This window comes from Vitis vinifera, chromosome 8 (genome assembly GCF_030704535.1).
Source record: "Vitis vinifera cultivar Pinot Noir 40024 chromosome 8, ASM3070453v1".
Taxonomy (NCBI): Eukaryota; Viridiplantae; Streptophyta; class Magnoliopsida; order Vitales; family Vitaceae; genus Vitis; species Vitis vinifera.
The window spans coordinates 20,052,911-20,069,349 of NC_081812.1; the positions used below are offsets into that span (position 1 = coordinate 20,052,911).

The following is a 16,439-nucleotide window of genomic DNA, read 5'->3' on the forward strand; positions in this document are numbered from 1 at the left end:
GTTATTATGTTGTAGTTGGCAGCAAGATCAAGAGACCCATTTCTCCATTCCAGTTCACAATTATTTCCTTTTTCCTTTTTGGTGTACACTATGTAAGATGAAATTTATGTTGAGGCATGTTAGAACACTTCATGCAAGTTGCTGTCAATGAAGATCTACAAAAAGGTTGTGTATAGTCTAATTGTAGATGGTGTTTAAAAGAAATATTGAAACATAGTTGAGTGTGCCTATTTCCTTTTTTTTTTTTTTTTTTGCAGAAAATTTCCTTGAAGCTTAATGTGCTAGCCTTGGGAAGGTCGGTATATTTTTTTGGTGAAGAATTGTCATTGGATGTTTACATACGAATTTATATATGTTTACATAGTATTTAGTTGTTGGTAGCATCATGCATTACCTTTGAATATTGATTGTGTGATACACTTTTATTTATTTATTTTCATTAGAAAAAAAACATGTATTAAAAATATGGATAAAGAAATATGAAAGAAGGATGAAGAATCCTCCCATGATACAATGAACTAATAAAATAGTATGTTTAAAACCTCTAAAATGCTAAATAGACACCTATACATTAGTATAGTACCACCTGGGAATATACAAAAAATAACTCAATGAGAGGAATGCTCCTCTCTTGCTACCTCAAACCTTTCAATCCACACACCAAATAATAATAAAAAAATAATATTTGATTACACACCAATTAATAATCAATTTGGATCATATTGAGAGGAATGCCCTTAAATGTTGTGGAGTAAGAGACCTAAAAGGAGGAGTAGAAGGGAATGAGATCCTAAAGATGGGGTTGGTAGAAGAGGCTGAGACCTGCAATGCTCTCAAAGATGGGGAGTTTTTTAGAAAGTTAGGTGGAGGAGGGAAGACGTTACTTGCTGGATTTGCGTAGCAATAGAACAGGGCGGTTCTTGCTTTGTTCTGTTTAGGATGTGGAAGGAAAGTGGTTTTCATTGGTGTTTCTTGAAGGAAGGGGATTTGTAGGGGGATGGAAAATCCTGTCTAGCAAGCTAAGAAGTCTTGGTGTTTCCATGACCCAAAGGAGAGTGGAGGAGCATAAAGCTATTGTAGACCCTCCATTTTCTCCCCTAGCACATTCCCTTTTAGGTGCTCTCCAAGTTCTCCTCTATCCTGTAGTCTTCCCCTGGTGGCCCATTGCTACTGCATGCCTACCTTTTCCAAGCCACCTTGGAGACTTTTGTTGAAGGATTAATTTGATCCCTTATTGTGACCTTAGTAGCTCCTAGTTAGATTTAGGATTTTTATTTTTATTTTTATTTATTTTTATTTTTTTATTTTAAGGATAGCCCATTTAGGAAACACGCCATTGAATCACATTTTAGGACACTTCACCCAGGCACACCCTGGCTCACCTAGGCTTACCTAGACACTTTTTAGGCCACTTGGGCACATCCTAACACACCTAGACACCTTTTAGGCTACTTAGGTACATTCTAGTTCATCTAGGCACATCTTAGCTCAACCAGGCACTCCCTAGACCACCTAAGCTCACTTAAGCTCACCTAAGCTCACCTAAGCTCACTCGAGCTAACATCAAATTACTTAGTACTTGAGTTCATGTTCAGCTCACTAGGTGGCACCTTAGCTCATCTCAACTCATTGAGTTGCACATTAGCTTAACTCACTTGATTTAGTTCACATAGTTGCATTTTACGATTTTTTCTAGTTCACTTTAGTTTAGGTGCACTTTATAATAGTTAATTTAGATGCATATTTAGTTCACTCTAATTTAGATGCACTTTAGGATAGTTCATCTTAGTTGCACATTAGTTCATTCCATTTAGGGACACTCTAAGTTAGTTTAGCTCATTTCAGCTCATTGAGTTGCACATTAGCTTATCTCACTTGATTTAGTTCACTTAGTTGCATTTTAGGATTTTTTCTAGTTCACTTTAGTTTATGTGCATTTTGGGGTAGTTAATTTAGATGCATATTTAGTTCACTTTAGTTTAGATGCACTTTAGGATAGGTTCATCTTAGTTTCACATTAGTTCATTCCATTTAAGGACACTAAGTTAGTTTTTCTAGTTCTTGTTTAGGTATTTTATCTAGTCACTTTTTAGGATTCCTTTTAGGTATGTTTTAAGACAACATTGCATTTACCTTGTTTGGATTTTTCCTGGAGATTGAGTTTGTTTTTTTAAAATGAAGGGGCCACATTTGGATGTATTACATAGCTACATGGAGAGTTTTTGAATAAGGAAAGAGTGGACTTGCAGCATTGCCATATGGAAAACAGAAGATTCATGACATGCAAGGAATTTGTAGAAAAAAAAGGCTCTCATGGTGATGGACGGCAAAGAGATAAGGAAAAGGTGGACTTGAGAGTCCACGGCCACATGGTGAATTTTGTTTTGATAGGGAAATTAGAGATTTTGAAAATCAAAGGGACCCATTTATGGATATACACTGGCTGCCACATCTTTTGAGGATTCACACGCACATGAGGATCTTTTGGGAAGTCCATGGCTGCCCATAAGGTAGGAGGAGGTATCATTCACTCAATATGGGAGGTTCAGATTTAAGTGGAAATATTAGAAAGGACTCCCCATGAGTGGTGCGGCTACCATGGTAAAAAAAGAAGAATACACTGTTATATTGACTTTTGGATATGAAAAGGAATTTGAAGTTGAGTGGAGTCTTATGGAAGGTGTGGCATTGATGTTTGGATATGGGAAGGAGACCTACACGACAAGGTTTAGTTTGAAAAAAGGATTTACACACATGAGACAGACTTGGATGGAAAAAAGGGGATTTATTTTGAGAGAAAATCTTAATAAGGAAATTTGACCCAGGAAACCTAAGGGAAGGATAGAGATCATGGGAAATTTTTTTCACGCACATGGAAGAGGCATTGGGAGTCCATGGCAAGAGGAATCTTGTTTTGGGAAGAGTCCTCATTAAGGGAGGTAAGATCATGGCTTTAAGAAGGAATCCGGGCTGCATATAGGGGGTGGGCAGATCACGGCTGAAGGTAAGAGGAAAGGAGATTTTTATTTTTTTTAAAAAGGGGGCAATGCGGCTTTTTGAAAAGGAGTATGACCAGATTTTTGAGGAGAGGAAACATGGTTTTTTGAAGAGGAGCTTGGCCAGATTTTTGAGGGGAGGCTACATGACTTTTTGAAGAGAAGCATGACCAGATTTTTGTGGGGGGCAACACAGCTTTTTGAAGAGGAGCTTCACCAGATTTTTGAGAGGACTCACAGCGGATCTTCAAAGCATCATGGCTGAAGAAAAATCAGAGAATATCATGGCTGCATCTTGAAAGGGATTGAAGGTAAGTTTTGTTTTTTTGGATTTCCATTAATTCTATCTCGATCTTTCTTATCGTTTATAATCCTTGATGGTTCATTTATATATATATATATATATATATAGTCTTCTTGAAATATTTGGTTTTGAAAGTTTGTATCAGGAGAATGCAAATTTAGTTTCTGTATATTGAGAAAAAATTACATGCACAGGAGACGTTCTCTACTCTGCAATTTATAGTTTCAGCAGTAACAAACTACACTACCAGATTCTTAACTACTTGCATAGTTCTTGAGTGATCTTGGTTCTATTCAGTTCTGTTGTTGCAACAACCTTCTGTTGCTAGTGCAGGTGTGGTCTATCAAGTTTTACTTTGTTCTTTGATAATCCATGCTAGTTCATCGCTTTCTTTAAGTGTTTTTACTTTTTGAAGAGAGCTTCACCAGATTTTTGAGAAGACTTGCTGCAAATCTTCGAAGCATCTGAGAATACCATGGCTGCATCTTGAAAGGTGTTTAGTAATGTATTCTAGAGCTTAATTAATTCTATATTAGGATAAGTTAGGATTGCACTATTAGTGCCTACTTTATAGGCTGATTTATAGTAATTATCTTTGTATAGTTAACTTCCTAATATAAGACTCTATATATATATATATATATATATATATATATCAGCTAGGATGTAACCCTAAAAAAATAACCTACAGAATATATGAATGAATTTTATGTCTTGTTTCACTATTCTGAACATGGTATCAGAGCAGGTTCAACTCTAACCCTAGCCACCTTTTAGTCTTGGTGATCCTTTTTTTTCCTTTTTCAGTCCTAGTTTGTTTGTTGTGAGGGTAGATCAATCCCCTCTTGTGTGATTGATCACTTTGTGCCTTTGTGTTTGAGGATGTGTGCCTTGTGGTAATTGTATTTGTGATTCAAGATGAGGGATAACATTTTTACTTCAGATCTACGTGTTTCTGTTGGTACAACAGTGAAGTTTAATGGAAGAAATTATACTCTTTGGTCCCAAGTTTTTGTACTTTCCTGGGTTCACAAGGTTGTGACCATTATCTTAGCTGATAAAATGTTGGATCCTAAGGATTCCGAGTATGCAGCATGGTGTCAGTATGATGGTCTAGTGAAGACATGGATGTTGAATTCCTTGGAACCTGAGATTGCTGCTTCTGTTGGTCTGACATCAACTGCTAAAAAGATGTGGGATGACATCAAAGAGATGTTTTCTAATGATGGTAATAATTCTCGTATATTCTCTTTGTTTCAACAACTGGTAGATAATAAAGAAGGTGAAAGGTCCCTTCCAGAATTCTTTGCTGCCTATAGAGGGATTATCAATGAATTACGTGAGCTTCTACCCCTTTCTACAGATTTAGACTCAGAAGTGTCAAGGGGAAAACCTATTTGTATGTGGTTTTTTAATGAATCTAAATGAATAGTATAACACTCTTAGGAGTCAATTGCTTGGGGACAGTGCCATGCCTACGCTTTAGTCTGCTTTCTCTCGCCTACAATTTGCTTTTCTAACCTTGTCCTCCCTTGGTGTGGATCTTAAGTATTTTGCCATGGTTGCATGTGGCTGTGTGCGTGACACTAGAAAGAGCAAAAATCATGATGGGTTATGTGAGTTTTGTGGTAAACGAGGGCACATTGTGGATTGATGTTGGGATAAGCATGGTAAGCCCGATTGGGCTACCAAAGGTGCTAAGTTGTCCAATTTCCAACATCCCTAAAGTAGCAAATGTTACACTTGCTTTTAATGGATCTACTTCTTTTTCAACTGTTCCTAAGGATGTTATTCAGATCTCTAAGGAGGAGTATGGTAGGTTGCTTCATTCTTAACCAAGTTCTATTGCCTCCCATGCCCTCTAGTCAGGTACTGGGGCACTTGGTGCCTTATCTTGTAATTCTTGGTTAATAGATTTAGGTGCATCAAATCATATGACTGGTGACCAGCATCAATTGAACAACTTCACACCTTGTCAGTCTCTTTAACTTATTACTGTTGCTGATGGTTTTGTTTCTAATGTGTGTGGTTTTGATACTATTCATACTTCCTCTCTTGAGCTCAACCCAGTCTTACATGTCCCAAAATTGTCATTTAATCTTTTTTTCTGTTAATCAAATTACAAAATCTTTGAATTGTTCTGTGACTTTCTTTCCTACTCATTGTATTTTTCATGATTTCCAAACCAATACAGTGAGTGGATCCGACTTTGAGTTAGGAGGAGTGCAAATAGAATAGGAAATGAATATATATTTTTTATTCTATTCTATATTTAAAACTGTATACACGGCATCCTCTTTATAGAGGATTTTTCTCAACACAAAAATAGGAAACAACTTAACAACCTAACAATATACAACTGTCTAACAGATTACAAAAAAATAAATCTCCTAATATCTTGTACATTTAAATCTCCTAATATCTTGCTAATTATCTCAGCCGATCCTATCTTTTTCAACACTCTCCCTCAAGCTTACTTAAAGATATCTTTCATAGCCAACTTGCCAATTAGTCTATCAAATTGCTTTGTAGGAATTCCTTTTGTAAGCACATCAGCCACTTGCTTAGTAGTAGGAATATACAGCATACATATAAGTCCATTCTCGAGTTTTTCCTTAATAAAGTACTTGTCTACCTCCACATGCTTTATTCGATCGTGAAGTACTGGATTATGAGCTATTAAAATAGCTGCTTTGTTGTCACAGTACAGTTTCACTGGTAGGGTACTTGAGATCTTCAATTCTTCCAATAGTCGTCTAATCCACAACACCTCACAAATTCCAAGAGCAACTGATCTGAACTCAACCTCTACACTACTCCTAGCCACCACATATGGTTTTTTGCTTCACCAAGTGACAAGGTTACCTCCAACAAAGGTGCAGTAACTAGAGGTAGCTCAATCTGCATTAGTAAATGCTTCAACCTGTAGGTGCCCACAACCTTTAAATAGTAAACCTGATGAGGGAAAGCCTTTTAAAGTTTATTCAAGGAAGAAAGGGAAGACCTAAGTAAACTTTAAGTAGGATTAATATTAATTAGAATTGAATTGGGATTGATATTTGTTGGAGTCTAATTAGGATTAGCTAGTTGAGTTATAATATAATTAGAATTTGAGTCATGATAGGTTATTAGAGTCCTAGTAGATTTTGGATGTTATAATTAGAATTAGAATCATAATAGGTTATTAGAGTCCTAGTGGACTTTGGATTTCTTAGAGAAGCCTATAAATAGGCTAATCAATGTAAATCAAAGGAATGAATTGATGAATAATATTAAATTTTCTTTCATTGATGAGACTCTATTGATTTTCTTCTAGGTGAGACTCCTAGAAGGCCTTAGTGAGACTCTAAGGTTTTCCATCTTTTCTTCATTGTTTCTTCTTTCTCTCTGTTTCTTATCTTATAATTTTCTCTACTATAAAATTTATTCCTTGTTCCTCTCCTTACGCCCTAAAAATAAAACCCTATCCCACTTACTCTTGAGTGTAGGCAACCATCCTAGGGTTGTCCTACATCAATTTTGGTATCAGAGTAGTTCTTGGCTTGAAGGCATATGCAATTAAGGAGCGGAGTAACTTATGCAAGCATGAGTTCCAAAAACACTTCTAACAATCAAGATGCCATTACAATACGCTTGAAGGAAATTTCAGCCACACAACAATCCCATCAAGATGCTATAATACAACTAAATAGCAAACTTGATGAGATCATGAAGTTATTAGAAAAGAGTCAAGAAAAACGACCAATTGAAGAGGAGATTGCAAGTCATCAATTTAGACAATCGCCAAGTCAATCACGCGAAGAACAAGACAATTTTATGATGGGGACTCAAAGAAGGGCCAGACTTTTTGAGCTAGATGATGATGTGACTAAAAAGGTACATCTTGAAGTTGCTGAATTTTATGGAAAACTAAATCCAACAACTTTTCTTGATTGGATTATATCAATGGAAGATTACTTTGATTGGTATGCAATGCTCGAAAATAGAAAAGTTCGTTTTGTGAAGGCAAAGTTGAAAGGAGCAACACGTCTATGGTGTCACAATATTAAGAATCAAGTTCATAGAATTGGCCAACCACCTATTAACACATGAGACGAGATAAAGTTGAAGATGAAGGAGCACTTTCTCCCAACTGATTATGAACAACTTATGTATACAAAATTGTTTTCTCTTAAACAAGGTACCAAGTCCGTTGAAGAATATATAGAAGAATTCCATGAGTTGAGCATTCGAAATCAAGTGTGGGAAAGTGATGCTCAACTTGTAGCCTGCTACAAAGTTGGACTTCGAATGAAGATTCAACTTGAGTGATAGCTGCACACACTTATACCGTAGATGATATTTATCAACTAGCCCTCAAAATAGAAGAAGGCCTCAAATTTTGGGTTTCCAGGCGTCCAAGTTCACAATTTGGGAGCACTTTCTCCAACAGGACAACAAGCAAACCTTTAAGCACATCAAGCTTGAGAACTTCTAATCATGTGAATGGTGGGGGCAACACTCAACAGACTTCGAATGTGGCTCATAAGAATGGTAATAAGGGTAAAACTTCAATGAGTATTGGAAGTAGAAAAGTAGACGTGACTCCTTTATGCTTTAAGTGTGGTGGGCTTGGTCATTATGCTGTTGTGTGCCCAACCAAAGGTTTACACTTTTGTGTTGAAGAACCAAAATCTGAATTGGAGAGTTACCCAAAGGAAGAAAATACCTACAATGAAGATGAAGTTAGTGAAGAATGTGACTACTATGATTGTATGATGGAAGGACATAGTCTGGTAGTACGACCTTTATTAGCTGTCCCAAAGGTAAAAGAAGAAGAAGATTAATGACGTACTATCATTTTCTTGACACGTATTTCTTGCCAAGGGAGATTATACACCATGATCATTGATGGAGGTAGCAGTTTGAACATAGCTTCGCAAGAACTTATTGAGAAACTAAACCTTAAAACGGGGAAACATCTAAATCCATTTAGAGTAGCATGGGTTAATGACACCTCTATCCCGGTAAGTTTTCGCTGCTTAGTAACATTCCTTTTTGGTAAGGACTTTGAAGAGTCTGTATGGTGTGAGGTCTTACCCATAAAAGTAAGTCATATTTTACTTGGAAGACCTTGACTCTTTGATAGAAGAGTTCAACATGATGGCTATGAAAATACATATGCTCTCATACACAACGGACGTAAGAAGATCCTCCGTCCGATGAAAGAAGTCCCTCCAATTAAGAAGTCATAGGAGGAGACACAACCAAAAAGGTACTTACTATGTGTCAATTTGAAAATGAGAGCAAGGAAACTAAAGTTATTTTTGCTTTAATGGCTCGGAAAGTGGAAGAATTTAAAGAACAAGATAAGGAATATCTAGCAAATGTACGTAAAATCCTTGATGACTTTTCTGACTTGTGGCCTACTGAGTTACCTAATCAACTCCCTCCTCTGCGTGATGTACAACATGCCATTGATTTGATTCCCGGTGTATCATTACCAAATTTACCAGCCTACAGAATGAATCCAACAGAGCATATTGAATTGAAAAGGCAAGTTGATGAATTACTTACTAAATACTTTATTTATGAAAGCCTAAGTCCTTGAGGAGTTCCTGCCCTACTAACACCAAAGAAGGATGGATCATGGCGGATGTGTGTGGATAGTCGTGCAATCAACAAAATCACAATCAAGTATCGATTTCCAATTCCAAGACTTGATGACATGCTAGATATGATGGTTGGATCAGTAATCTTCTCAAAGATTGATCTAAGAAGTGGATATCATCAAATACGTATTAGACCAGGGGATGAATGGAAGACATCTTTCAAAACTAAGGATGGATTGTATGAGTGGTTAGTCATGCCGTTTGGACTAACCAATGCTCCAAGTACCTTCATGCGGGTTATGATGCAGGTATTGAAACCTTTTATTGGACGGTTTGTTGTTGTCTATTTTGATGATATTCTTATCTATAGTCGATCTTGTGAAGATCATGAGGAACACTTGAAGCAAGTAATGCGCACTGTTAAGGCTGAAAAATTTTACATTAATTTGAAAAAATGTTCTTTCATGATCCCTAGTGTTGTATTTCTTGGCTTTGTTGTGTCTTCTAAGGGTGTTGAAACAGATTTAGAGAAGATCAAAGCTATTGTTGATTGACCAGTACCAACAAATATCCATGAGGTGTGAAGCTTCCATGGAATGGCTACATTCTATCGACGATTTATTCGAAATTTCAGCTCTATTATGGCCCTAATTACTGAATGCATGAAACCTGGTTTATTTATTTGGACCAAGGTGGCCAACAAGGTATTTGAAGAAATCAAATCCAAGATGTTGAACCCTTTTATCCTACATCTACCAGACTTTGAGAAAGTATTTGAGGTGGCCTATGATGCTTCCCATGTGGGAATTGGAGCAGTTCTTAGCCAAGAGGGACATCCTGTGACTTTCTTTAGTGAGAAGCTCAATGGGGCAAAGAAAAAATACTCCACATATGATCTTGAATTCAATGCTGTGGTGCAAGCAATTAGACATTGACAACATTATCTCAGTTAGAAGGAATTTGTTTTGTATTCGGATCATGAAGCCTTGCGATATCTTAATTCTCAAAAGAAGCTTAACTCTCGACATGCAAAATGGAGTAGTTTTCTTCAGCTGTTTACCTTTAATTTAAAGCATTGTGCAGGAATTGAAAATAAAGTAGTTGATGCCCTTAGTAGGAAGACCCTTCTCTTAGTAAACATGTCAGCCACTACAATTGGATTTGAAGAATTAAAGCATTGTTATGACAATGATGTTGATTTTGGAGATGTTTATTCATCTCTTTTGAGTGGTTCAAAAGCAACACATATTGATTTTCAAATTTTAGAAGGGTACTTGTTTTATAAAAATCGTTTATGCTTACCAAGGACTTCCCTACGTGATCATGTCATATGGGAACTTCATGGAGGTGGAATGGGTGGACATTTTGGACGAGATAAGACCATTGCTTTGGTGGGAGATCACTTCTTTTGGCCTAGTTTAAAGAAGGACGTTTGGAAGGTTATCAAACAATGTCGAGCATGTCAAGTAGGAAAAGGTTCAAAGCAAAATATAGGGTTATATACGTCATTACCAATTCCATCCAAACCTTGGGAAGACTTAAGCATGGATTTTGTACTTGGATTACCAAGGACACAACAGGGCTTTCATTCTATATTTGTTGTGGTTGACAGATTTTCCAAAATGACGCATTTTATCCCATGTAAGAAGGCTTTGAATGTTTCTTATGTTTCTACCTTGTTCTTTAAAGAAGTAGTTCGATTGCATGGATTACCACAATCCATTGTTTCTGATCGCGATGTCAAGTTTATGAGCTATTTTTTGAAAACCTTGTGGGCCAAGCTAGGTCCTCAATTAAAATTTTCAAGTTCTTTTCTTTCTTAAACTGATGAACAAATAGAAGTTGTCAATCGCAACCTTGGTAATCTTTTGAGATGCATTGTGAGAGATCAGTTGAAAAATTGGGATAATGTCTTATCACAAGTCGAATTTGCTTTCAATAGCTCTACTAATCGTACTACTGGGTACTCACCTTTTGAAGTGGCATATGGGCTGAAACCTAAGCAACCTATTGATCTTATACCATTACCTACTTCTGTTCGCACCAGCCAAGATAGTGATGCATTTGCACATCGTATATGAGATATACATGAAAAAATACGAGAAAAAAATCAAAATCAGCAATGAGAACTATAAAGAGGCAGTAGATGCACATCGAAGATATATTCAGTTTCAAGAAGGTGATCTAGTGATGGTTCGTCTACGACCAGAAAGATTTCATCTGATCACATATCAAAAGCTTCAAGCTAAGAAAGCGGGTCCTTTCGGGTACTAAAGCGGTTGGGTGAGAATGCTTATTTGCTAGAGCTCCCTTCAAATGTGCATTTTAGTCCAATATTTAATGTGGAAGATTTGTATATCTATCATGGCTATCACAACGATGCAAGTGAAAAGTTGGATCTTCAATTACCACCTACTCTTAGCCCACGTCCTGAGATCGAGTATGTTTTTGATGATCAACTTGTGTCTACTCGACAAGATGGATACCAAATTTTTTTGGTGAAATGGCGAGGCAAACCACACTCTAAAAATACATGGATTACGACAACGGATTTTTAGAAGCTTAACCCTGATCTCTATGAATTGTATCAAACATCTAACTCGTCGAAGCTGAGTTCTTTCAAGCCGGGGAGAATTGATGGAGGAAAGCCTTTTAAAGTTTACTCAAGGAAGAAAGTGAAGACCTAAGTAAACTTTAAGTAAGATTAATATTAATTAGAATTGAATTGGGATTGGTATTTGTTGGATTCTAATTAGGATTAGTTAGTTGAGTTATAATATAATTAGAATTTGAGTCATGATAGGCTATTAGAGTCTTAGTAGACTTTGAATGTTATAATTAAAATTAAAATCATAATAGGTTATTAGAGTCCTAGTAGACTTTGGATTTCTTAGAGAAACCTATAAATAGGCTAATCAATGTAAATGAAAGGAATGAATTGATGAATAATATTATATTTTCTTTCAGTGCAAGGTTGCAACCCTCAATGGTGAGACTTCATTGATTTTCTTCTAGGTGAGACTCCTAGAAGGCGTTAGTGAGACTCTAAGGTTTTCCATCTTTTCTTCTTTGTTTTTTCTTTCTCTCTATTTCTTATCTTATAATTTTCTCTACCATAAAATTTATTTCTTGTTCCTCTCCTTACACGCTAAAAATAAAATCCTAGCCCACCTACCTTTGAGTGTAGACAACCATCCTAGGGTTGTCCTATATCAAAACCCCTTTTAGTTGACCCTTTTAGATATCTGAGGATTCTATAAACAACATCAAAGTGTTGTTATCCAGGTGCATGCATGAACTAGCTTTCCATGCTTATTGCAAAAGCAATATCCGGACGCGTATGTGACAAGTAAATCAGCCTCCCAACTAGCCTTTGATACTGTTCTTTATCCTCCACTTCATCATCTTTGGAGGGCAGCAATTTTATGTTGGGTTTAATAGGTGTCTTGGCTGGTTTACAACCTAGTTGTCCTGTTTCACCAAGTAAATCAAGGACATATTTACATTGGTTTACAAATATACCTTCTTTGGATCTAGCAAACTCCATTCCAAGGCAGTACTTTGAGGCTTCCAAATCCTTGATTTCAAATTCTACTGCAAGTTTTCTTTTCAATCGCTCCAACTCTTCTTTGTCACTGCCAATCAAAACTATATCATCCACATAAACAATCAGAATAGCAATCTTACCATCTTTACTGTGTTTGTAGAACATAGTATGGTCAACTTGGCTCTAACTATAGCAACAATTCTTTACAACTTTTCAAAATCTCTCAAACCAAGCTTTAAGAGATTGTTTGAGACCATATAGGGATTTTTTTAATTTGCAAACTTTATTTGATCCAAGCTTCTCCTCGAATCCAGGTGGTAGGTTCATAAATACTTCATTCTCCAGATTTCCATTTAGGAAGACATTTTTTTACGTCTAATCGGTGTAAAGGCCAGTTGAAATTTACAGCCAAAGATAACAAAATTTTGATTGAATTTATCTTGGCTACAGGAGCAAAAGTTTCCTGGTAATCAATACCATAGGTTTGAGTAAATCCTTTTGCTACTAGTCTCGCCTTGTATCTTTTTATGCTCCCACCAGTTTTACATTTCACAATAAAGACCCACTTACAACCTATAGTTCTTTTCTCTTTAGGTAAATCCACTAACTCCCAAGTACCACTTCTTTTAAGAGCATTCATCTCCTCCATCACTGCTACTTTCCAATTTGGATCATCAAGGGCTTCATGAATGTTTCTTGGAACCAACATGTGTGAGATTTTTGAGGTAAAGGCTTTATGAGTTTCAGAGAGTTTTTTATAGGATAGATATTTGGCAATGGGATATTTAGTGCAGGTTCGTGTACCTTTTCTAAGGGCTATAGGAATATCAAGGTCTAAAGAAGAAATGAAAGGAATTGAAGGTAAGTTAGGAGTAGGACTACCTGTGATATTGGGAACTTTAGTTCCCGAAGATCGAGATTGGTCATTACCAAGAGGAACAGGTTGACTTTGACTTTTTTGATGAGTCTTTCTCCGAGTATAAACCAGACGCTCAGTATTTGGTTGTACTGATTCTCTCTTTGTTTCAGATACAGTAATGTTTGGCACTATATGACTAGAATTTTTGTCAGTCTTATCACATTGTTCCTTAGGATTATAAATAAGAGGTGGAGGAGTAGTTAAAATTGTATTTGGTAATGGAGTGGGAGATAAATCCCAAAAATTTTCTTCCATTACATTATTCTTTCCCTGAAGAGAATTTTTGTTAAAAAAATATTTATCTTCAATGAAAGAGACATCCATACTCACATACATTTTTTTGGTTTGGGGATTATAGCATTTATACCCTTTTTTATTAGAGGCATACCCAATGAAAACACATTTTTCTGCCCTTGGATCAAGTTTAGACCGATCATGATTAGGTAGGTGAACGAAAACAATGCAGTCAAAAACTTTTAGGGGTAAGTCGAGTACATTCTAGATAAAGGAAATATTTTTTGAAAACATTCTAGTAATGTGCTATACTTAAGAATTTTGGTAGACATTTGGTTAATGAGATAGGAGGCTGTCAAAACAGCTTTCCCCCAAAAGTATCTTGGAACATTCATGGAAAACATAATAGCACGAGCCACTTCAAGTAAATGTTTATTTTTTCTTTCAGCAATTCCATTTTGTTGAGGGATATTTACACAAGTAGATTGATGGTGGATACCTTTTTCTTTCAAAAAACTACCCAAAAATTCATTAAAATATTCAATTCCGTTATCAGTGTGAAAAATGACAATTTTTACTTGGAACTGAGTTTCAATCATGTTATAAAATGTTTGGAAAAGTTTTCCAATTTCTGATTTTTCTTTCATCAAATAAACCCAACATAAACGTGTATGATCATCTACGAAGGTAACAAACCATTGTTTTCCAAAAATAGTTGTAATTTTTGAAGGTCCCCACACATCACTATGTATTAAATTAAATGGTTTTGAGGGAACATAAGGTTTTGGATAATAAGTAGTACGATGACTCTTAGATAAATAGCAACTTTCACAATAAAAAGATGAACAATCCAATCCTTTAAACAAAGTAGGAAACAAATGTTTAAGATATAGAAAATCAGGGTATCCTAGTCTTAAGTGCCAAAACATTATTTGTTCATAAACAGAAAGAGAACTAACACTACTAAGGCCTTGAGCCCGTTTATTGGAGAAAACACCATCAAAGTAGTAAAGGCCATCTATCAACTTAGCACTGCCAATCTTCTTCCCTGAGTTCTAGTCCTGAAATTCACAGTGAGAATCATAGAAAAAAACACGTCAATTAGAGTTTTTGGTAAGTTTACTCACAGACAAAAGATTACATGCTTGTTTTGGAACATGGAGAATAGATTTAAGATCTATATTCTCGGATAATTTTACCAAGCCTTTTTTGGCTATAGGTGAGAAACTACCATCTGCAATCCTAATTTTTTCACTGTCAAAACATGGTGAATAAGTGTTGAACAAATTTGAAAAACTAGTCATATGGTCCGAAGCTCCAGAATCAATTATTTATGTAGTAGAATTGAAACAACATGAAAAGGCATTAGGTGCACTACCTGTTTGTGCTAGAGAAACACTAGGAATACTCGATGGAGAATTGGATTTTAGCAGTTTCAAAAGGTGATCCATCTGCTCCTTACTGAAGGGACTTGACTCTGATTCATTGACAGTAGCATTGGCCTTGGGATTTGAACGATTGCTTCTCTCTTCGGGCTTGTTGTTATGCCAATTTGCTAGTTTTCCATGGATTTTTCATTAGGTTTCTCGAGTGTGGCGCGGTTTGTTACAATAATCGCACTAGACCCGTGGCCTTTCTCCAGGCCCTTGCTGAAAACTGGCTGTTTTATTGGCAGAACCTTCAGCAACACTAAGAGCAGAACTTTCAACAGCTCCGCTATTAGATTTCTTTCCCAACATTACATGTCGGCGACTTTCTTCCCTTCGAACTTCAACAAAGACTTCGCTGATTTTAGGAAGAGGAACTCTGCCAATAATTCCTCCTCTAACCTCATCAAACTCTACATTGAGTCCAATAAGAAACTTATAAATCCTATGAGCCTCCACAGTCTGTTTGTAATGATTAGTATCATCAGTGGACTTTTATTCGTAGTCGTTGAACAAATCCAAATCCTGCCAAAGAAGCTCCAACGAACTGAAGTACTTGGTGATAGATTCTTCTTTCTGCCGAATCTCATCAAGTTTAAGGGTCAGTTCATACACTTGGGATTGATTACCCAAATCAGAGTACATCTGATTCACATTGTCCCACAATTCTTTGGCTGTGGAGTAACACATATAATTGGAGCCAATCTCCTCATTCATGGAGTTCATGAGCCATGTCATCACCATTGAATTTTCTGCATCCTAGGTTGTGTATAGAGGATCCTCCGATGCCGGTGCCACCTTGTCTCCAGTCAAGTACCTGATCTTCCCTCTCCCTCTAAGATACATGTGAACTGATTGAGATCATCTTAAAAAATTGTCACCATTGAGGCGAATGGTGGTAATCTGAACAGGATGGGATTCAGTATTGTTGAGAGAGAGAGAGAGAAAGGAGAAAAACCTTATTCACATTTATTGTAATCTCTACTTACAATTGAGAGATATATATATACAAGGCTAGGAGTCCTAACTACCATACATGTGACCTATATTAACAAGGAAAGATAGTATACTATACATACATTATATTCAACACTCCCCCTCAAGCTGGAGCATATACGTCATATGCACCAAGCTTGTTACAAATATATTTAATCCTAGGACCTCTGAGAGATTTAGTGAAGATGTCTGCTAGTTGATCATTTGAATTGACAAAACTTGTAGCAACACATCCTGATGCGATCTTCTCTCTAATGAAATGACAGTCAACTTCAATATGCTTGGTCCTTTCATGAAAGACTGGATTGGATACAATATGTAATGCGGCCTGGTTATCACAGATGAGTTTCATCTGTTCATCCTTTCCAAATCTCAACTCCTGAAGAAGATGTCTCAACCATATGAGTTCACATGTTGCCAAAGCC

General features: G+C 36.4%; 1 protein-coding gene across 2 annotated transcripts in view; it reads left to right on the forward strand.

Moving 5' to 3' along the window:
* The first annotated feature begins 1,355 nt into the window (after positions 1-1,355).
* The window catches only part of LOC109123052 (uncharacterized), a 29,986-nt gene continuing 14,902 nt past the window's right edge, over positions 1,356-16,439 (forward strand). For both annotated transcript variants that reach the window (XM_059739218.1, XM_059739219.1), the window contains exon 1: positions 1,356-3,307. The gene's annotated coding sequence lies outside the window, so the exon portion shown is untranslated. The remainder of the gene's footprint in view (positions 3,308-16,439) is intronic.